Below are 25,154 nucleotides of genomic sequence, written 5' to 3'. Positions count from 1 at the left end.
TGTCATAATTCCATCCATAAAAAGATATTTGAAAACTAGTGTTCAATGCTTTATGTCCACCTTCAAGATAATGGCACAAATTTTTCTTTTGGCCAATTCTAACCTGGAAGCATACAGAAAAATGAATTCTGGGAAACAGTCCATTCCCATATTAAACAAGTTAACAACAGAGCAATTCAACATAAGTAGATAAAAGAGATTGAAATAGCAAATAAAGAAAATAATCCCAGGCAACTCTTAACTTGAGTCAGAAACTTTTATATAAGAAACAAATATATGCATAGCACTTTACATAGCTCATCTCTGAATAATATTTACATAATCATCATAAAACTACCTGGCATATTGATGTAACCACAACTCATAGCTACATTAAATGGATGGGAAGGAGGAAGATATTTGCATGAGAAATGAGGTAGAAGGCAAGATTTAAATCCTTATATTCCATAATAGGAATTCAAAGTATAGTAACACTAATTATTTTTAAAAGAAATAGCAGTATAATCATGTTATTTAGACTTAAAGCATGTACATGCAAGAAAACAGCTAAAAAGTTGAATTTTTTTTTTTTTGGAGATGCTGAGGAGTGGGGCAGGATATTACTTTTTATTTGTTTTCATAAAACTTAGAGAACCATTCTAATTTTTATACTATGTATAGGTAATACTATAATAAAAATGGAACATTTTATAAAAATAATCACTGTATTAGGAAAGATAATGCTATAATAATTTATATATGTGAGCAGAGTTAAAACTACAAGAAATTTCTAGGAAAATTCTAAGATATAATCAGTGAAAAAGGGATCTGTATCCAAATTAGTGAAGGAAATATCATAAGAAAAAGAGGGATACAAATGTCATAGGTAATAAAACATTTCAGATTCTTTGGGTAAAATCAATATAAATGGTCACCATTAAACTTTTAGGGGAAACAACAATTTCATCCAACCAAAGAGTAAAATCCATTTACAGCTCAATGGTTGGAATTTATTTACTTTGTAAAACAACAGCAGAGTACCATGCACAATTATAACTTAATTTTTAAATGCATTTTTGTGGTTCTACTAATGGGTCATTACAGAAAATTGAAACATGAATTACTTAATTGCCTTAGAGAAGTAGCTAGCACTCAATTAGCTAACACATTGGTTTGCTCTGTTTGCACTTTTGAGGGTGACTTGTTAGCTAACACAACACACTATGTTTTAATTAAACTCAACCCTTTAGAGAATCCTTGTCATAGTGAGAATTTCAGGTATGCAAACAGTATTTTTTTTACTTCTGTCTGCTTAACAGCCTATCATGTCAAAGAAGACTAAGAGAACACTGAAGGAAGAAAACAGATTTCTTAATGAGGATTGGGAATTGCAATATTATCTTGTTTCTGCTAAAGATAAGATGATTTGCTTGCTTTGTGATACTGCAATACCAACGTTAAAGAAATTCAATGCTCATCAGCATTATAACATTCATAAGGCCCACAAATACTTTAAATTAGAGGAGCAAAAGGTTGTATTACAGAAATTAAAAGATGAAAAGCAAAGCAAAGACAACTCTTTCAAGCAGCAATAAGACCTGAAAATAATACCACTAAAGCAACTTATAAAGTAGTGTATAGGGAGGGGCGGGGAGCCATTCAGTGGTGTAGAAATTGTGAAAGAATACATTGTTGAAATTGTAGGATTCTTAGACCCCAATAATGCTTCAAAGCACGAATAACTGCCTCTTTCAAGGAGAACCGTAACTGATAGGCAACATGAATTAGCTTTCAACTTAACAGAACTTCATACAATACTTCAAATATATATATATATATATATTATTGGATCACTTTAGATGATTGAACTGATACTACGAGGACTCAGCACAGGTTTTATACTGCATTCCAGTCATAAGGGATTTTCTTTGCTATGAAGAATTACTCAGTTTGGGCACTCTGATGAATAGAACACAGGGAATAGATATCTTCAGCAACTTTCAAGATAAATGTTGTGAAGTTTGACTGAATTTGGTAAATTTAGTGAATATATGTACAGACGGTGCACCTTTCACGACAGGAATTTATTGCACAGATAAAAAAAGTATTAACAGATCCAAATGCTCTCATTTCTTCTCATTGTATCTTGCATCAGCAAAATCTCTGCTACAGCTACTATTTTAAGTGACACTTTGTAACAAGTTATATGCATTGTTAGCCATGTTTGTGCAAATGCAACAGGGCATTGTCAGTTCTGTAACATGCTAAAGTTGAATGATGAGGTATTCAGTGTGGATTTGCCCTATCATTCTAACGTGAGTTTCGCAGGGACAGGCTTTAGTCAAAATTTTATCTCTGGGAGAACAGGAATGCAGCATTTCTATGTGATATCATGTCAAATCAAAATGATTTGAACATTTCTTTGCAAGGTAAAAACTAAGTCTATATTATTGTGGCAAAAAATCCAAGCATTTGAAAAAAATCTCTTTTTTTTTTCAAGATATTTCTTTTTCAAAAGGAAATTTTTGATGAACATTTTCCCCAGTTTGCAAAGGTCACTGATGAGCAGGATGATATATGCAAATCATTTGAAAAATATGCAGCTGTTATAGACCTATTGATTGGGGGATACAATGAAAGGTTTACTGACTTTGAGAATCATGACATCACACTTAAATTAGCCTTTCAGCCTCGCCTAGTTGATATCACCAAGGCACCTAAAGAACTACAAATGGAATTGATTGAGCTCTCAGTAGATGATATTTCAAAGTCATTGTTTGATGCTAAGAAAGAAGCACTTGAAATATGGAAAAATGCAGTAGAATACCCACACCTTTGGCAGTATGCCCAGAAAAATGCTTTCTATTACAAATAAGAAAAATGAAAACCCATTTTTTTGTCAACAAATATTTATTGGGTACCTTTTAAGGACTTGGAATACACATATTACATACCAGAAATAAATAGACTGGTCTCTCTAGTGAGGGAGCTAGAAAACTGACAGATAATTCTGATATATCATTTATAGTTGCAGAGAAGATACAGGTTCATGGATTCTTCTCTGCCAATTGTTTGGATTTCATAAAAAGTATCTATCTTCTCAAATTCAGATAACATTAAGAGAAACAAGCAGGAGAGACAAATTGAAATAACTTTTTGAACATAAGAGTTCATTAGAGAATGAGCAGGAGCTTTAGGCCTAGTGGGCTCATGAAACTTGCTCCCTGAATGTGCAAACTTACCCACTTAACAGTCCCGGATAGTTCAGGACACCGGCAGTCCTCCCCACACAGGTGCAGATCCAGCCCCACTAGCTGACCTCATTTTGGGAAAAGGCAGACTCAAATGCACATTCTCTGCAGGCAAAAAGATTCCCACCCAAATGTAGAAGGAATTGAGCCATGCACTTCCAAGTCCTTCTCCCAAACTCAGAAGACCTGGGGAAGGATAAATAATGGGGCAAAGAGAGGTCAAAAGAGTTACTGTAGTGGAGTTTCTTCTACAGAGAAGTATGAGCTATGAAAGATAGGTGTTCTCCCCAACACTGATCATTTTACTGTCTGACAAGTCCTTTTTCCTCTTTTTCCTTATCTTATGCATATTTATTGAAGGTCTCTCAAACTCCAAACCTCTTGCCAATGCTTCTTAAGACCCGTGATTCCTACTATTACCCCACAGCTCACATATGGAAGACCCCACGTAGGAATAAAAACACCATTCTTGTATAACTAATTAAGAAAGATCAAAGAAAAGCCCAGAATTTAGCCATCTTAATAGACAAAAGGTGCCCCTTTTTAAAACAAATATTTTCTCAAAATACATACCGGTGCACATATTAAGTGCTAAATAAATATTTATTAGATAAGTGTTCAAGTAATTAGCATAAGCTCATAGGATAAGAGTCTAAAACTAGTTAAACCGATGGCAAACTTCCAAAAATACACAATGATTCAAGCCATAGGCATTCAAAAATATTGATTTATATTTTAGGGTCAAGACTAGGTGGAGAGCGTGGATTTTTAGACTCCAGGCTTGAATTCCAGCTCTCCTTCTTGGACAAGTTGTCGTAACCCCTCTGAGCCCAAGTTCTCTCATCCATACATGAGGAACAATAATATCATCTATCCCAAACAGTTCTGTGAAGGCAAATGAGATAATTCCTTTAAAGTCCTTAGCCCACAGTGTCTTAACACATATTGCTCAATAAACATTAGCTAATCGTCATAAAATAGTGGCATTACCCAGTTGAGCACAACCACAGAGCTCTCTTGATTTCTGATCTACGAAATAGAATAATTATAATTCCACTCCCTCCCCAACGGTTTGTTGAGAGGATCAAATAAAATGTTCCTGAAAGAGCTGAATGGATACAAACTATCCCCCATTAGCCATATTTTTTGCAGACTCCCACTGCTCTTCATTTACTGATGACCCTAATAAAGATGTAGAAAGCTAAGGATATTTGAGGTGAGATAAGTGTTTTAGAGGCTCAGAGGCTTTTCTGAGCCCATCTGCAAATCTGCTGACAGCGTTTTTATTGGTGACGGGTGCGCCTGTTCACAAGGCTGTCATCATTTCTTTTCTCCAACTGGGTGGGGGTGGGGGAGCCACAGCTGAGAGGCAGCCTCTGTGGGTGGGCTGTCTGCTTCTGTTAGGCTGCTGTTGCTGTCATTTCTTAAGTAATCCTCTCCTCAACTTTTTTTTTTTATGGCATTGACTTCCCTCGTGTTCATTGACCTCTCTTGCAGATCGTGCAGTTATTAAACTACATCAGCTGCAAATGTTGATAGTCAAATAATTTTGAGGATAGAAAACAAATTTACAAAGCAGAGCTTCCCTGATTAAGCATGCATCGATACATACTGAGAACAACACATTATCATAGGTGGGCAAAAGGAAAGAACCTTATTTCAGTACAGTGAATTGCTTGATAAAATTTGCACTCTTCAACTCTGTGACCAAATGTTACCACTTGTAAGACATTGCAAATTTCAACATGTTCTAGTGATTGGCCCTTTGAGAATAATCCCTCTCGACATAGATCATCCCAATCTGAAGTAACTGCCTTATATACTTACAATTAACCCATTTCTGCTTATGACAACTCTCTTGCCCACAGCTTCCTCATGTACTGAGCTGTAAATAATAGAAGCAAGCAGAAAGTGAGATGCATAACAGAGGTTTGGGATGCAAACAGACCTTCATCAGTTTGCATGTGACTTAAAAGCATCTGCCTTAATCAAGGCTTTTCTGGTTGGCGGTTTCTGAAATCATATTAGCTTAAAAGGAAAATACACATGGATTAGGATAACCATCACTCCCAGTTTGTCTGGGGCTGACGGTGGGTTTCCCAGGATGCGGTACTTTTTATGCTAAAACTGGGACAGTTCTGGACAAATGGGAATTGTTGATCATTGGAATGTTGCAGGAGTGGAATTGATTAGAAAAATAATTAGGTATCTATGGAATTCAAGGGCAGAACACACAGACTGGCTTCTTGAACTAGAACAAGAAAGTGGAAATCCTTCGGAGTCAAACAGCTATTTTTTCTTCTCTGCTTTCTTTGTATATTAGTTTTCTCTGAATGTATGTCTGTTTCCCCTTTCTTAGGGATTGTAGTTGCCTATTGTCAATGTCTGAAAAATCTTTCTTTCATCTATATTGATGAGTTTTCTATTTGTTTTAGACATATCAATGCATTCAGTGCCTGTTACTCTATCTTTACTAGAATTAGAAGTCCTACCTGCATTTTTTCAACCCCATAGATCCCTCATTAGAATCTCAGGCTGTTCCTTGTTAGAGATTGAGGGAAGGAGAGAGAGAGACAGAGAGAGAGAGAGAGAGAACGCACATGCTCTCATGTCTCTTCTGGTAAGTGCTTAGTACCACTCATGTGGGCTCTATCCTTATGACCTAATTACCTCCTAATAACCACCCCCCACTTCCTAAATACCATTACACTAAGGGGCAACATTTCAACATATGAACTTTGGGTGGACACATTCAGTCTATAACAGGAAATAATGTTTATTTTAGGAAAGAAGAAAGGTCTCAAATCATAAGTTGGTCAAAAATCTCCACTTCATGGGACTAGATAAAGAAGAGCAAATTAAACCCAAAGTAAACATAAGGGATGAAATGGTAACAGCAGAAATCAATAAAATCAAAAACAGAAAAAAAAATTAGAGAAAGTCAATGAAACTAAAATCTAGTTATTTGAAAAAATTAAATAAAATTGATGAACCTGTAGCCAGACTGATCAAGGAAAAAATGAGAGAAGACACAAATTATGAATATCAAGAACAAAAGACCCTAAAGACCTACAGACATTAAAAGGATTATGGGGAAATAATATGAACAACTCTATGTCTATAGATTTTACATCTTAGAGTAGGCTTTCTCAGGTATTTTTATGTTGCAAATGATAAGAAACATGGCTGACAGGAACTTATGCAGTTAATGTTTCTCATTATGACAAGACAGACAGACACTAAGAGGCAGATTGCTTCAATGACAACAATGTCAGGGTCTAAGATGGCATCTCTGCCATTCTCTGACCTTTTTCTCATGGTTGCAGGCATCAGTTATATCAGTGTTGAAAGCTGAAAGAGGGGGCTGGGAGCAGGACTGGCTATCTCTATCCATTTTATCAGGAAAATCAAAAGCTTTCTCATAAGCTCCCCCACACCAAGCAGACTTCCTCTGACACCTCATTGGGCAGAACCGGGTCATTTGATCTTCCTTAGTTTAGAAAGAGATGGGAAAATCTACTGTCCATTAAAGTGATTTGAAATGGAGACCAGGCTTGGAAAATCCCTGAGCAGAGAAAACCATTAGGCCTTGAAAGTAACCTCACCCTTATTTGAGTTGCAAGCCTAAGTGAAACTTAACTTGGCACTTAGAAGCATATCTTGTGTTAAAGAAAAATGGCACTTAATATCAACCAATAAAAAGCCACCAACTAACTGAGAGTTACATAACAAGGGGCTTTCCAGAGGGACAAACCAAACAGAGCAACTGTATAGCTAACCAATTAGACGTTGTCTTTGTTTTGCTTCTGCTTGTACCCTATAAAACCCTGCCCCATGTGTTTTCTCAACAGAGCCCCAGACCTCTTTTGGTTTGGTACTCCCTGATCCATGAATCACTCTTTGCTCAAATAAACTCTTTAGAATTTTTGTTGTGTCTCAGTTTATCTTTTAATGTTTCTAGCAAGGGGCAGCAGGATTTGAATATTTGGCTTATATTACCAGCTGAATTTCCTCTTGCCCAGAAATCTGCATGTTGAAGCCCTAACCCCCAGTATCTAAAAATGTGAATGTATTTGGAGATGGACCTTCAAAGAGGTAATTAAGGTAAAAATGAGACCATAAGGGGAGGCCCTAATCCAATCTGACTGATGTCCTTAAAAGAAGAGGAAATTTGGACACACAGAGACACGAGGGGTGTGTGTGCCCAGAGGAAAAAAAAACATGTGAGGACACAGCGAGAAGGTGGCCATCTGCAAGCCAAGGAGAGGGGCCTCAGAAGAAACCAGATGTGCTGACACCTTGATCTTAGACTTCCAGAACTGTGAGAAAATAAACTTTTGTTGTTTAAGTCACCCAGCCTGTGGTATTTTGTTAAGGCAGCCCAAGCAGACCAAAATAGCTTGGCCAAGGGTTTCTCAACAGAGAATAGCACAATCTAGGCAAGCATTTGGAAATGATAGAAAATATTTTCTGGTTATCACAATGACCAGGGCATACCACCAACATTTAGCGTGCTATGGCAAGGGATAAAAATATTCTTGCCATGGGCAGTATAGTCCCTATAGAACTAAGAATTAGCTCCCACCCTTCTACTGACATTAGCTTTCATTGTGATAAATGCTGCTCTAAAAAATCATGACTCATTGATTAGGACTGTGCACATTATTGTCCCCATGCCCCCTCAAATCAAGGGTCTCATTAGCAAGGGAGAAAGAAATGACCATTGAATAGAATTCAACGATATCTGCCAAATGTACTTTGATGACGTATGGTCAATCTTGCTATTAGACAAGAAGGGGTAATCTCTTGGGCTGTAGACTTCACAGAAATAGAGATTAACTGTTGATGCTTCTTTCACTCAAGAGGCACTGGATTATAAATCTTCCAAAAAATTCCTTTTGAAGCCAATCAATTTTTCAAGATCAATTTCTTTACAAAATGTAGTGACACATGACATTTGGCTTCCTCTTCAATCACAGAATTTACCAAGGTCAAACTTATCATCACGGGTTTTCCATCTCATAATTTTCTAACAAAATTGAAAAAGAAAAAGAAAATAGGTTATAAAGGATATCATTTGATATTAGCTCTCTGCATAAAAAGCAAGACAAATCAGGTAAAAAAATTCATTGGTTTTGAAAAGTAATAGTAATTAAGTGTTCTTGAACTGAGAAGTTCTCAACGTGTTAGGGAGCCCATCCTCTCTCTCCTTATCCTTTCTAAGTTAAGATAAAGATTACGTACTATTCTACAAATTTTGAAAATGTAAATAAAACAAAGTGGAGCAAATTGCCATAATTATATGTGAGTCAGTGGTTGAGCTGTCTGGGTCTTGAGAACTAGTCCTCTGTCCACTGTCCCCTGTTCCCAAACCACATCAGGACAAAGCACAGTGGGACAGCTGCTTCCTCCAAAGCTCTGCCTTCACAAGAGCTTCACCTAATCAGGCTTACTTGAAAGCCAAATCTCATATGAAGGCTTCTTTCAATATCTCCTTTTCTATTTAATTCTCTCCCAACATAGACCTGCTTTTTAAAATTGTCCTTGTTAACTTTACTAACTTAACCTGAATCTACAAGTCCTATAACTGACCCTATGATGTGGAAGGCTATTACGTTTTTGTTTCTGTTTCTGTAAATGAATGTGTTTAAATCATTTACCTTTAATGCCTTTATTGATACAGTTGGATTTAAATCCACCATCTTGCTTATTGTTTTCTATTTGTTGCATCTGTTCCTTTCTCCAATTTTTCTGTTTGCTCTTGGGTGAGTTGATGATTTTATATTATTTCATTTTATCTTCATGATGGGCTTATTCATAGAAACTTTTTTGGGTAATTGCCCAAAAGTTTACTATTCATCTTTATCACAATCAAATGCAATATATTATATTGCTTCACATGTAGTTTAAGAACTTTACAACAGTGTGTTTCCAATTCCCCCTTCCCATCTTGGGTGTTATAGTTATCACACATTTTGCTTTTACATATGCTACAAACTCATAATACATTGCTACTATTTTTGCAACAGACAGTAAAATTAGCATTTTTTAGCATACAGTTCTGCAAATTTTGACAAATGCAAACAGTCATGCAACCACCACAATCAAGATATAAAGCAGCTCTACCATCTCCCTTCCCAGACTTCCCTGTGTCTTTCTGTGGTCAATCTCTCCTCCCACTCACAACTCTTGGCGCTACCAATCCGATTTTTGTCCCTTAGGTTTTCCCTGTTCCATAATGTCCTATAAATGGAATCAGACCCTGTAGCCTTTTTGATTGGCTTCTTCCGTTTAGCATAATGCCTTTAGGATTTATCCATGTTGTGTATATCAGTAGTTCATTCTTTTTTTTTTAATTGCTGAGTGGTATTCTATGTTATAACCATACCACAGTTTATTTCTATTAATATTAAGGTTGAAAAACATTAGAGTTTTTTCCAGTTTGGGGCAATTATTAACTAAAGCTACTATAAACATTTACATATAGGTATTTTCATAGACTTAAGTGTTATTTCATTTGGATGAATACCTAGGACTATATGGTAAGTGTATATTTAATTTTATAGGAAGCTTCCAATTTGCTTCCCAAAATGGGCATACCATTTCATAGTCTCACTAGCAATGTCTAAGAATTTCAGTCACTTCACTTTCTCAACAGCACTTGTTTCATCAGTTTTGTTTTTTTAACTTTAGCCATTGTAATAGGTGAGTAGTGATGTCTCATTGTGGTTTTAATTTGCATTTCCTTAATGACTAATGGTGTCGAATATCTTCTCATGTCTTTTTTACCACCCTGTGTTTTCTTTGGTGAAGTACTTGTTCAAATTTTTTGCCTTAGTTATTCATTTTCATTATCGATTGTAAAAGTTCTTTATATGTTCTGAATACAGTTTTTTAAAATAATCAAATGTATTTTTCACACATTTTCTTCCATTCTCTGGCTCATCTTTTCAACCTTTTGACACTGTCTTTTAAAAAGCAAAAATTCTTAATTTTGATGATGTCTAATTCATATTAGACACACCTTTATATGAGAACTCCAATTACATGCCTATTAGTCCATTTGAAGTTGTCTCACAGCTCATTTATACTTTGTTCATTTTGAAAAATCTTTTTCTTCTTCGCTCTCTCTCTCTCTTTAGAAGGATAGTTTCTATTGCTATGTCTTCAACTTAAGTAATCTTTGATTTGGCAATGCCTAATCTGCCACTTATCTTATCTGGTGTACTTTTCATTTCAGACATTGTTGTTTTCAACTGTGGAAGTTTGAGAACCTTTTTAATGTTCCATATCTCCACTTAACTTTTTGAACATGTGGAATTCAGTTAATACCATTTTAATATTCTTGCCTGTTAATTACAAGATCTGTGTCAGTTCTGCTTTTTTTTCCTTTTTTTGAGACAGAGTCTCACTCTGTTGCCCGGGCTAGAGTGCCGTGGCATCAGCCTAGCTCACAGCCTCAAACTCCTGGGTGCAAGCAATCCTCCTGCCTCAGCCTCCCAAGTAGCTGGGACTACATGCATGTGCCACCATGCCCGGCTAATTTTTTCTATATATTTTTAGTTGGCCAATTAATTTCTTTCTATTTTTTTAGTAGCGATGGGGTCTTGCTCTTGCTCAGGCTGGTTTCGAACTTCTGACCTTGAGTGATCTTCTCTCCTCGGCCTCCCAGACTGCTAGGATTATAGGAGTGAGCCACCCTGCCTGGCCTCTGTGTCAGTTCTGGATAAGGTTTAATGAATTTATTTTCTCTGTGTTAAGGGTAATACTTTCCTGCATCTTCAGATACCTGATAATTGTTTTACAATTTTGTTCTAAAAAAACTTCATTTTATGACAGTTTTAGATTTATAAAAAATTTGTGTAGATAGCACAGAGAGTTTGATGTGGGACATATGCTCCACATCAGATTTTCCCAGCTGTTAACATCTTACATTAGTATGATACAATTATAATTATAGTTATAATTAATGATATAATTAAGTTATAATTCATGAACCAATATTTATACATGATTACTAACTAAATTCCATAATTTATTCAGATTTACTTAGTTTTTATGCAATGTCCATTTCTGTCCCATGATACCATCTAAGACACATTGCATTTAGCAGTCATATGACCTTGGGCTACTCTCCTCTATGACAGTTTCTCAGACTTTCCCTGTTTTGATGGCCTTGACAGGTTCAAGGTCAGGTATTTTGTACAATATCCCTCAGTTGAGATTTTTCTGCTCTTCTTATGATTAGACTGGGGTTATATGTTTTTGAGAGGAAAATCGCCATTTTCATCACATCATACCAAGGGTACCTATTATTAACATGATCTATTACTATTCACGTTAACCTCGATCACCTGGCTGAGATAGTGTTTCTCAGAATTCCCCATGGTAAAGTTATTTTCCCCCTTTCCCACACTGTACGTTTTTCAAAGAGGCCACTATGCACAGTCCATGTGTAAGGAATAGGGAGCTATCTGTTCTTCCCCTCCTTAAGGGTAGAATATCTGCATAAATAGTTTGGAAGTCTACTGCATAGGGAAAAGTTTTTTATTGGATGCCATACCTATTGAATTTTACCTTTGTTACTGAGCTTTGTTCTGGGATGTAGTTATGTTACATGGAAACTGTTGGATAATTTTGGATTTTTTTTTTTTTAAGATTTGTTAGGTGGGACCAGAGTGCCGCATAGTCTATGCCAAATTATTCTCTACTCCTGAGGTAAAACCTTTCTGAGTAACCAATTCCCTGTGAATTCTGAGGTTTTTCAGTCTGGCTGGTGGGAACAAGCAATGTTCCTGGCCCTAGATGAGTGCTGGGTACTATTCTCTTTAATCCCTTTTGGGTGATTCCTTCCCTGGCTTTATGTTATTTTCTTACATGAATGTGGTGATGTATAAACTCTGCTGAATATTGAAGTGATACTCTCTACAAATATTTGAAGTTCTTGCTCAATGCAGCACTTGCTTCTCCAGTACTCTGTCTTATTAACTCAAGCCATTGTGGTTTTCTCAGACCTTCAGCTCTGTGTCCTTAACTCAGGGAGTTTGTTGGACTCTGCTAGAGTTCTCTGTCCTGGCTCTGAGGCATATAAACTCACCAAAGGTACTAAGCTTGGACAAAATAGTATTCAATTCATATGTTTCCCATTTCTTAAGGATCACTGTCTTTCATTACTTATGCCCAGATGATGTTTTGAAAATATTAGTTCATATATTTTAGTCCTGTTTTTTTTTTCTTTTTCCAGGCAGGAGGGTAAATCTAGTCTGTGTTAGTCACCTTGGCCAGAAGTGGAAGTCCCCTCTGTTGCATTTTTACTAAAACTTGAAGTGACACTGACCATCTACCATTTCCACAATATGCTGTGTTCTCACCTACCCACTTTCATATTTCTCTTTCCTTTCTGATCTGGCACATTCTTTGCCATCTTTTACATCCTATCATGGAAATCTTTTCATTCATTTATTCATCCATTCATTGGATAGCTCTAAAGGTTTACTAGGTATCTTTATGCTATCATTTTGTTTTTCACATTTACAATTAGACTTTCCCAAATATATATTTAGTCAATAAGTGATGGAAGAAGGGCTTGAATTCTTATATATATGATTGCCCATATGCATTATTATCTTCCTTCATAACTTTTGAGTAACTGCAATATTTCTAGCCTTGAATTTGAGTGATTTGGAACCTGTCCTTGTTCTAGAAAACATGACTTATACTCTCAAATATCTTAAAATACAGTTAAAAGAACAATAATACACTTGAAACAAATAGAGAATAGTATCAGACAGTATAAGACAAATGGTTAAATGAAATGGGGTAGAAGGTCTTTGAAGGGCTTTTTAGGGCTTAATAAAATGGAGATCAATAATAGGTTAGAATAGTTGAAGGGTGATTCATGGAGGACATGTAAGAGGATGGGTAGTGAGAATTTGACAAGACCAGATCTCTCTAATTAGTTTGCTGAGGCCCAGGAGTATTTTATAAAAGAATTAGAAGTATCTAAGATATCAGTTCCCTCACACTCAGAGTAGCTGACCAGGACTGGTCTTCCAGTTACCCCTTAGTGCCAAATAAGTAGTATTGCCTTTTATGAAGTGAAAGGACTGGGAAGTAGAGGGATAGAGAAATGGGACAATGAGGTGGAGGTAAAACATAGTGAAGATGAAAATCAGAAAAGAGGGGAAAGAGAGGATAGTATGAGGTGAGCAATTATAGGAAAGTTCAGATAAAGGAGGAGTTGTAAAATTGTGAAAAAGCATCCAGACCTGTCACTGTGCAAATGTAATGCCCATTTTTAATACCATTTGATGAAAAAGGAAAGAAGGAAGGAAAAAAACATAAAAGAAGAGATAAAAACTAAGACAGTATACATAATGTCTCTCAAATAAAAATCATAGTCTCTAAATTCTTAAATTTTTCCTTGCCATTCCAGTGTTTTGCCTCGTTACTTTCTTGTAGAGTTTTATGACATTGGTTCTTTGAGAAAAGGGAGAATGGTAAAAGTATTTGATTTTTACTTAATGGCCTTTGATTTTTTTTCTGTGGCAGAGCAATATCGTGAAGTACTAAATGGAGTATCTTAGACTATGTGCTTGGGGAGAACTAGTCCTCATCTGTCTTCCCAGCTCCTCAGATTAAAACAAGATCCTTTAAGTTTACGTAAGTGGAGGAAGAGCTGGGTGGGAAGAAGGAGAATAAAAAGTTCCTTATGCAGCTCTCTGAGCCCAAAGTGCATCCTGCTATATCCTCACTTCTCAAAGTAGCCTCCAGGGGCGGAGGGTGGACAAGCTCCCAAGGCGTCTTTGTGGCATGGGAGAGAGGAATTGAAACAGCTGCATGGCGTATCTAAGGGAGATAGAACTTGGGCACCCTCTCAGAGTCCCCGAGACTCCCCCAAAGATGTGGGTACAGTCAAATATTTCATAGTGGTAAATGGTCAGATGTGATAGTGAGAAGGATCTGAGGGTCTCGTGGTCAGAATGAGGGATACCCTCAGCAGATGGGAATTCAGACAGCTCAGTTGTTGCAGACATGGAGGAAGAGCAATAGAGAAGACCTAGATCGAATAACTTGTGTATCAGCAGGCGACAGAGGCCTCTTCTCACCCCATCCCCATTCCGCTGACACAACCTCACATACCTCATGGGACCTGAGTGCCACCCTGGTGAGAAAGAGCCCTGGGGGGAAATTTGAATTTACTAATGATAAATTTTATATTACTGGATTTACCTGGAATTGATTAGGATTACATTTCCTAACACCAGGCACAATGGGAATTCAAAGCAGAGCTATTGCTTTGCAGAAAGATAGCAAAAGTTTTGCTCATCTGAACACATGTGTTGAAAGTTTGTGAACTCTGGACCGCCACCGTTGGAAGTAAATTTAGCTACCAGCTCGAAGAGATTGAGAGATCCCTGGGTCATACTTCTAGCTCTTCTATCAGTTCTGTATGGTGTTTTGCCTCAATTTCTCTATTCGTAAAAGCAAATTTGGCATGTTTCCTTCTTATACACTAACGATACCTGGAGTAAGGACACCATGTGGTTTCAATTTTTCAGAGTGCTGGTTCAGCCGTGTAAATTTCACCGCCAGCCTTAAAGATAGGGGGGAATTTTATGTATGACTTTTCCTGAACTTGGCATTCATTTTCCAAGGTTTTGCTTACTTGGTGACTTATAATATGGAAATGTATTCCTATGACCTTGGGAGGGATGTATATTCAAGGTAGAGGCTTATGTGAAAAAAGTCTTTGATTTTATTTTTGAAAAAGTAATATGATGCACTGCCCCACCTTTGTAATATGAATATCCTCAATGTGCTGAGTCCTCAGGTTTGAAAGACATTAAAATTGGGCCACTTGGGCACCTGTAATTAAAAGCTATTAATGTTTAACATACATCAGATGCTTTGATTGACTCGGTTAGGATTGGCCCCCTAGCTCGATGGGCAAAGGTTTGCTTGTACAGAACGTTCCCTGCCTCCATTCAAGGAGGGAGGCCGGCCAGAGGAACTGGCTGTTTATTTTTGAGCCCATGTAAAAAGAGCTCATGAGTAGACACCTCCTGCTGTAGGCCAAGCCTGGCAAAGAGGTCATCTTTGTTGCAAGTGGCTAAGGAATTGCCTCCCCTGCTGATGATTGGGGATATTTTTAGCAACAAGCTGAAACTTTTCATTCTTGAAATTGTTTTCATTTCCACTCAAAGAGGCAAACTGCACGAGTAGGGGAAAAAAAACAAAATAGGAGGCATAGATGCTAATAAGAGCCGTGTGTCCTGTGTAAAAAGAAACCCGATGAAATTGCTTCCCCTGGTGCTGACAACTTAGTCCTGGCACCAGGGTGGTTCTAATAGCTGTAGGCTAAAAGAATCATTTCCATAGTGCAGCTCATAATGATAATGTAAATTTCACTTAAGTACACATGATTACAGAAAATTGCACAGAATTGCGACAGACTTTGTGCTACACTGTTTATGGAGCAATATAGGTTTACCATTTTTTTCCCTCTAAATTTAATGAAAGACAAACGATTTTGACTCCAGGACAGGATAAAGGTCTACAGCATTGTGTTAATGCATATTAAAATTTGAACTCAGGTTTGCCACACGTTTTCAACGATGGGGTGGGAGATGGGGAGAGGGGTTCCTCCCACATTTATCTGCAAAGCTCTACTTTGATTGAAGTGTTTTATGGAGTCACCTGTGTTTAAGGCAGGTGTAAACACTTCAAAGGCACTCATGGTTGAGGAGTTGTGTAAAAATACACGTTAGGTTATCTGTTTTGTCACTAACTCCCCTAACACCCATGTGCATGTCTCTTGAGGCACTTCCTTGACCCATCTCATATTATTGTGGTTTGTGTACATGTCGAGCATCTCTCCCATCTTGCAAGTTTCTCAAGAATGAGCACTGTTTTCCACCTTTGGCTCAAACTCAGTACCTGGCAGATCTTCAATAACTATATGTTGAACTAAATTGAACTGGAGTGGGACGAATCCCTATATAAAAATACAGCAAAACTTGTGGCACGAAATAATACTGAAATCATTATTACCATCTGATTGGATTTCTACAATGGCAGGGTTGTCTCTCAGGTGTGGCAGAAAGGAGATATCAGGTGATATGTGTTTTCAGAGTGTTTTGACAGAGCTGGCAAAGGACTATCACCTGAAAAGAAAGGAAAGGGAACCAGCCTCATCAAAAGGGATTGTTACTTGTTCACTCATTTAATTTTCAGAGCAACTCTGTGGGATAGATTCTTTTGTTTTCATTTTACAGATGAGGAACTTGAAATTTAAAAAGGCTAAACACCTTTTTTTAAACACATGCAGCTAGGATTTGACCCTATCTCTGTCTACATCCTAATCCTAAACTTCTTTCTACCACTGTGCCATGTTCTCTAAAGAAGAGTAACATCTTACCTGCGCCACAGTGGCTGGACCAAGCATCGCTTCCAATTTACTTTTTCAAATATAACATTAACCAAGCCATCTTCAGATGCTGACTTAATAATATTTCAGCCAAGAATACAAGAAGAATCCCATCAACTTCTATGGATTGATGATTGGCTCACATTATAGGTGATCTCTGGGAGTCAGAGTGGCATGTAGCTCACAGTCAGCTGCCTCTTGCCCTTTTACTCTGGGTGCTCTGGGATTCAACTACGCCTTCTGGGTTGTGGTGAGTAACAGCATTCCTCCATGGTGATAGTGGTGGCAGAGGTGTTGGAACTGGCCTTGGGAGGGTGGCAGGCTTCTCTGTTGTTTTGGTGGGATGGAACAGTGAGGGAGAAATGGCAGATGGAGAAGCAACATCAGAGGATCACAGGATTTTGCTGTAATAGAAAAAGATGACTCTCTTTGGCCATGAATTGTCTCCTGGGGGGAAAATAAAGAAGAAACAGATATGCAAAGGGAATACTTCTCTACCCCGTCCTCCACACACATCCTATCACTTGCTAGTATACTCAGTAGTTAGCATATTCGTTTTCCAGATACAAAAACAAAAGGCTCTGTGTAGTTAGTTAGTCCATAATTAGCTGATAATTACAATGTCACAAGTGAATATCCATAAATGTTTCTAGGCCTTCCAGTCTACTTAGTAATTAGACCTGGGATTCTTAAGAGAACTTGGGATCTTTGAAAATGCTTTCCAACAGTATTTGTTATTGGTGCCATATGAAACAGAGTGTGACCGAAATGCACTATGACTTTTGCAGCGTTTTGGTTTTTAGGCGGCATTCCCAGATATGTATGAATGTTGCCAACAACTAAGTATGTGAGTTTTTGGAAAAACTAAAATCACTAATACTACACACTGATTTAAAATAAATACAAATTTTAGGTATAAAAAAATCCATATATTTCCTCTTTACCATCAGAGTGGACACCTCACTACCTCCTACGCAGGTGAAGGACCAGGGGAGGTGACCAAGTGTAGGTTACAGGAGAGGAGAGTCATGCCAGCTTGTCCATGACATGGAGCCCTATGTTCCTTTATGAATTCACTCCCTCTGAGGTTTTTCATCACCTCTGATCAAAGGTTTCAAGTGTGGGGAAATCATTCTGGAAAACTTGAATATAATAGTAAAATGGATTTATATTCAAATCCTGCCCAGAAAAAATGTCATGTGTAAAGGACATCTCTTATTCACCTCTGTGTTCTCTGTGTATGCTCTCTGCTACCAATTATACAGTGCAATCCTGTGGTTTCTGACTTTACGAACTTCTTGCATGCTGCTCAGTTGAGACTAGTTGCTCAATAAACATTTTTGGAATGAACAAAGGAAGGGAAGAAATAAGAAAGTCCAAAGGAGCACCAGTATTTATAGTAGGGAGACCGGTGTTCTGAAAGTCAATAGCTTTAGCCTTTCTAATTTACACATGAGGATTGAAAACTAAAAGTTTATTTGCAAAATTTGTGACCTGACAAAGAAAAGGGATATAATCTCTAAACCCATTTTTTAAGAGTAGAGAATTAAGAAGGAGTTCTTGAACTCTTTTTTTGGAATGCATCATTAACTTTTATTTAAAGGCATGTTTCTTTTATCATGTATAGGAGGTGTTTAAAAATGTTTGTTACAAGATCTTAAGTTCAAAATTGTATACTAAGTAGCATTTGACATGCTGTAATTACATTGTTGTGGTATCTTTGCAACTTTTCAAGGTGTTTATTACTTTTGACTAACAAGTTATAGGATAATAGTTTCCAATTTGCTGGTTCTCTGAGAAGTTAAAACTGTGTCCTTATTTCTGTACAGCAGGAGTTCTCAAACTTTCTGGTTTCAAGACCTGCTTATAGTCTTAAAGTTTTTGAGGACCCTCAAAGAGCTTTTGTTTATGTGAGTTATCTCTGTTGTCAGTATTTAACATATTGGAAATTAAAACTGAGAAAGTTTAAAATACTAATTTATTAATGCATTAAAATAAATATTGATGTAAATATTTTAGAGTAAAAAATAATTATTATTTTTTTCAAAACAAAAAACAGTAGTGAGAAAATTGGCATTGTTTTTTAGTGTGGTGCATCTTAAAGTTCTGGCTCAGTAAAAGCTGGATTCTCTCACATTTGCTTTTGTATTCAGTCTGTTGTGATGTGTTGTTTTGGCTGAATTATATGAAACTTGAAAAGTGAGGAGTATTTTATAAGGTTTTTAAATAATTGTAGAAGTTATTTGAAGCCATCTCAAAACTCATCAAGTGGCAGTCCTTTGAAGGTTAGTGGCAATGTGGAATCTGCAACTCAATCAATGAAATTTCATACTCTCTTATATTAAAATCAATTGGTAAATTTTTTTTTTTTTTTTTTTTTTTTTGTGAGACAGAGTCTTGCTTGTTGCCCAGGCTATAGTGAGTGCCATGACGTCAGCCTAGCTCACAGCAACCTCAAACTCCTGGGCTCAAGTAATCCTTCTGCCTCAGCCTCCCAAGTAGCTGGGACTACAGGCATGCGCCACCATGCCCGGCTAATTTTATATATATATATATATATATATATATATATATATATATATATATATGCCAATTAATTTCTTTCTATTTATAGTAGAGACGGGGTCTCGCTCTTGCTCAGGCTGGTTTCGAACTCCTGACCTTGAGCAATCCGCCCGCCTCGGCCTCCCAGAGAGCTAGGATTACAGGCGTGAGCCACCGCGCCCGGCCAATTGGTAAATATTGTATCTTTTTACACACTCATGATTTTGTATCATTATTACTACTCATTAAGAAAAGATTGGTTTATTAAATTATGCAGATCTTCCAAATATTGACACATTTTTACATACCTCTACATTATACAATGTAAAAAATTACATTTTAAAATAACTTAACTGGCCAGGCACGGTGGCTCACATCTGTAATCCTAGCACTCTGGGAGGCCGAGGCCAGTGAATCACTCAAGGCCAGGAGTTTGAAACCAGCCTGAGCAAGAGTGAGACCCCCATCTCTACTAAAAATAGAAAGAAATTAATCGGCAAACTAAAAATACATAGAAAAAATGAGCTGGGGATGGTGGCACATGCCTGTAGTCCCAGCTACTCGGGAGGCTGAGGCAGGAGGATTGCTTGCGCCCAGGAGTTTGAGGTTGCTGTGAGCTAGGCTGATGCCACGGCACTCTAGCCCGGGCAACAGAGTGAGACTCTGTCTCAAAAAAATAAATAAAATAGCTTAGCCTATTTTATAAGGAAAATATTCAAGTATGAAGACTCTATAAAGCTATCAGTGGTAGAAAAAGTCATTGGCAACAAAACTATCCATTGTTTTCCTTCCTGTGACAGGCTCATTTGGATTTTTTGTTTTGTTTTGTTTTATGAGAGATTATCTACCAAATGCTCAAATCTGGATAACCATAGTTTTTCTATAAGGTAATCTTTCAAGTAAAAATGGTGTTCTATTAAAAAAAAAAAAAGCTGCAAGTTCAGTTCACAAAACAAGAAAGAACATCACAGAGCTTCTCTTTGATACAATCTACATACTTTGGTATGTTACCTTCATAAATACTTCCCATTCCATCAACTTTCAGAAAGTCTGAGGAGTCACGAGTTTTGAGATTCAATAAAATTAAGAGCATTTACTGTTTATTCAATGACATTCTTAAGTGAAACAGGCTTTATTTATTTATTTATTTTGACAAATGTGTGAAGGTGATCAACATAACTTCTAGTACAGCTTGGTGCCACTTCCTGAATTTGTGCTAAGAGATGAACAATTGTACCTATCGTTGCCTTTGCAACATCAGTGCCGATGCCAACCCAACGAAAAGGCAGATCATGTCTTAGCATTATCATGAAGACAGTTTTTTAACTTTGTAGGCCCCAGAAAGGGTCTTGGGAGCCTCAGAGGACTTAGCCTATACTTTGAAAACTGCTGTTCCACAACAATTAAATATTAAAATAAGATTTAATTCTACTTACCAAATATGTTTTTAGCATGGATTCTGTAGAGACAGTGGTCCATCAAAGAGAAATATATGACATAGTCTTTGTCTTCAAGAACTTGAGAAGTGGCTCTGTTGAGCTGTGCTTTAACTTAAAGCCCACATTACCTTAAAAGCATCATAATGATCTTAAAAATGTTTCTTGAATTCATGTGCTTATGCACAGCAAAAAACAATGAGGAGAGCACGAATATTTAGTTGAAGTGTTTTTTAGATGCTTACCATTGTGATGATGAGAAAGACAGCCCACCATGGGTAATAATACAGTGTGATAGGTCTGGAAAGAGAGGCCCATAGGATGTGCATGGGCCCTCGTGGAAGGGATCCTCACTGGGCTCTGGATTGACTGAGGTCTCTGGAAATTGTTCTTTCCAAAGGATGGAAGGGCCGCCTCTGCAAATCAACCATTTGTTATCCCAGAATCACTTAAGTTATCTTTCCTGACTCTTCCAATGGCATTCATGTCCTCCTCTTGTCTGCACCCCATATTTTGGCTGTAATTCTTTCTTTGTCTCAGCAATGAAAAGAGCAGTGTATTTTTTTTCTCAGTAACCTGATCTTACGCGTATACATGCATCAGACAAAATAAGTGGAACTGAGCTTCCAAAACTATATTAAGCTTCATTACAACCTTTCAACACAGTGCTTTTAGAAAAATTTCCTCCTCTGTATTCTTCTAATACCACTAAATAGCTGTGGGGCAGTGGGACACAGTTATTAACATCAATAACAAAAAACGGCCATCATTGGATTCTTTCCATTCCAATTTTTTTTTAAGTAAGACATACTGATTTCACATGGTAGAAGATAAAATAAATATCGAAAGACTATTTTAAGTTGTGATGATTTACTTGGTTTCATACGGTCCTCAGGTTTCTGTCTTTATATTAGCTTCTTGCATTTTTATACCTTCCTGGTAAAGCCAGGTATTAAACATTATTTAGAACTACTATGAATCAATCCTGATCATCTCTATGATATATACACAAACACAGACCACACAATCACATATACAAATATATAAGTATATGTATACATACACACACTTACATACATACGTATTTGAATGTGAAGTATTAGGTGTTGATACTTTTGATGATTTTTGTGGATAAGACTTTAGATTTGTCTTGTTCTACATAGGAATACTTAGTCATTCCCACTGATGAGTCAGTATCACGAAGTCATCAATATAATTGGGAAATGTTGTAGCCAGGTCCCACAGAAAAGTTGATTGTTTAAAAGACTCAAATGTCCTTCACTTCTAAGAGGTCATCTCTGTTTAGTTTTGAGATACATATGGGTGGGGAAATTCCCTTGGTTGTTTCCTATCTACTTTCCATTCTGCATAAAGAAACATCTAATATTTTGTTACTCTACCAGCACTTTGTATCTTAAATCAAAACAATATATATTTTATAATAGAGGCAGAGAATGGACAGATGAAATGCTTACTGCAATATGATGAGCCAATCTTTTTGTTCTTTATTTATACACTTTTATTCTCTACCCAACTCCCTTTCTCAAGGGACTGGTCAAGATCATTCACAGAAAAACAAGGCATTGATTGTTGAGTTTGGCTTATTCTGCTGTTTAGAAGGTGTGACAATTTTATTCCTGAAATGAAAGAGACAGACTTTGTAAGCCAGAACACACAAGGGAAATCCACTTTCCTTGAAAAGTCTGGCATCTTCTTAACCTGGCACTTAAGGCATTTCTACAAAAGGTCTACTTTCCATTTCCACACAGAGTCAGAGAATTTTTAAAGCCTGTTCAGAAGCATGGCTACATAGAAAAAAGCTGAAATCTTCAAGAAATGAAGACTATGCATTCAACTTATACACTGCTCAGATGTTCTTAGGACCTTTTTCTGCTTGCCTAGTGTTTGAGGTGGTGCAAAGATACCATATATTTTTGAGACAGTTCCAAAATATATTAGAGGCCTTTATCTTTGTGTAATAACTAGAGGCAACCGGCTGATTTCTCTTGTCTATCAATGCCAAGATTTTTGCCCCTAGAAAATTGTACCACTTTTCTTCAACCTGGCACTGCTATGGGTTTTCCCAAACTTAATTTGATAAATTATTATAATATATTCAAATAAGAGAAGACAGATGTTAATAATACACCTTACATTTTTATAGCACTTTAAAGATTTTGAAATATTCTCACATATTAAGTTATAAGAAATCTCAGAACATCGGCAACTGCTCTGAAAATCTTGGTAGTATTTGACAAAACAACCCCTATAGCTATCCAATCAAACATCTTTGTATATTATCTTGAAAACATGTATTTCAAACAATTTATTAACATGTTGTACAAAATAATATATACAGAGTGAGACATCTCCTATTCAAAGCCATAAAAGATAAGATATTAATACCAAAATATAATTTAAACATCCATCACCTAAATATTTAGGGGCTATGATTAAGGTCAAAATATCAGAAATGTAAAAACAAAATAAGGTCGGTAGGTGTTTGTAATGAAGCTACTATTTGATGGATAACTGAGGAAATCATTCTTCAAGGGTATTAAAAACTCTTCTAAGATTCAAATTTTAGATGGTTCATTTCTCATTAAAACTTTACTATGTGTAGATGTTTGGTTGTGATGGTGTCTAAGGGACACCAATGCAGCTAATTGAAAAGTAAAATCACTGAAATTAGTGCCAAGCAACTATTTTGATGGACGTTCCTTAAGTGAATTGACTAACTTGGCTTATTGTTTGGCCAACTTTCTTTTTATGTAGACACAGTCTAAGAGAAAAATAGCTCCACTTATTTCCTTTGGCATTTATCAAGCAAATAGGTTCCTGTAGTCAAGTTGTTCTCCAGTAATAGAACAGCTAATAAATCTAACCTGAAGACTCTTCTCAGGCTACCGATTATTCCTGAGTGTTTTAATCTTGCTTTTATCCACTCACAGTTTATAGGAAACTTGGGTATTTTTTGCCATTCATAAATCCCTACTTTCCTTCTGTTTTTGGCTGTATATGGATAGAATTTGGTGCTCACTGAAACTTTGGAGCCTCAAAACATTAACTATAATTTCAAGGGTTTGAACATTCCCTTATCCTAATGGTTTGGTCAGTTGCTTTTTAAATCTCATCGACCCTCCTTTACTATCTCATGGTCTTCCTGATTGACTCACTGACCAATCAAGTCAACACAAAAGCAAACTTTTGATTCTGAAGAGGAGTTGTAACAGAGCCACCTTTCTTTTATCTTGATGTTCCTAAAGAAGGAAGTGGCGGGCTTAGGCTGGACAAGCTCATTTTGTTAGAGTCATATCGTATAAAATATATACACTGAACAACTCTGTGTCTAACTGCATCGGTCCACTTATATGTGGATTTTCTTCTGCCTTAGCCATGCCTGAGACAGCAAGCCCAACCCCTGTGCTTCCTCTTCCTCAGCCTATTTGATGTCAAGATGATGAGATGAAGAATGTTATGATTCACTTCAACTTAATGAATAGTAAATGTATTTTCTCTTTCTTATGATTTTGGATAGCATTTTCTTTTCTCTTCCTTACTTTATTGAAGGAATATCGTATATAATACATATAACATACAAGATTATGTTAATCGATTGTGTTGCTGGTAAGGCTTCTGGTCAACAGTAAGCTATTTGTAGTTAAGTGTTTGGGGAGTCAAAAAGTTATCCATGGATTGTTGACTGTGCATTGGGTCAGTGCCCCTAACTCCTGCATCATTCAGGGGTCAACTGTTTAGATATTTTTAAAAGGATGAATTCTGAGACATAAAATTGCGCTCGTGAGACTCTGCTTTCACTGCAGTTACTGTCCTGTGAACTCTCATCACAATGATGGTATCATAGAACATCCTGTTGACATAATGATTCCACACACCAGCAATCCTCTTTCTCCTTGCCTTAGAAAAGGATTCCATATGTGAGTCTACTAGTCATTTCAATGGAAGGGCCAAGTGGTTTGGATAAAACAAGATCTTAGCTGAACCTTTGCCTTAAACTGAAATTGAACCTGAATTATGTTTGAGGTTCAAAAAGTTAACTTTTTCCCCTTTATTTTAATTTTTGTGCATCTCTGCGCTTCCTGGTTTTGATTGGGAGTAGAAACCAAAATACCGCAAGAAAAGCTATTCTTGTTGCATTTCCAGCCTTTCAAAGCCAAAAAGAACTAGAAATCTCATGAAGAAAACAGTTCCCACCTAATTTCTAGCCCCAAAAGGTTCAGATAAGTTTGAATAAACTTTGGATAATGTTGCATCTATTACTAAGACAGGCGGTGGTAGAAAAGCTTTAGAAAAGATGATAGAAAGAGAGAAAGAATAAGATGATAACAAATTGAACATTTCTTCTAATTAAATTAAAGAACCTATCATAATCAAACCAGTGTTAGCTTCATGGCAAAGAAAAGCCAGAATGAATTTTGGATAAAACATTTGAACTCAGTTTTTAGCTTTTTAAACGTTGCCATTTACAAAATACTCTTCACATTTAGATTACTA

The sequence above is a fragment of the Microcebus murinus genome, chromosome 10 (assembly GCF_040939455.1).
Source record: "Microcebus murinus isolate Inina chromosome 10, M.murinus_Inina_mat1.0, whole genome shotgun sequence".
NCBI lineage: Eukaryota > Metazoa > Chordata > Mammalia > Primates > Cheirogaleidae > Microcebus > Microcebus murinus.
Note: the sequence above shows the minus strand (reverse complement) of the source record.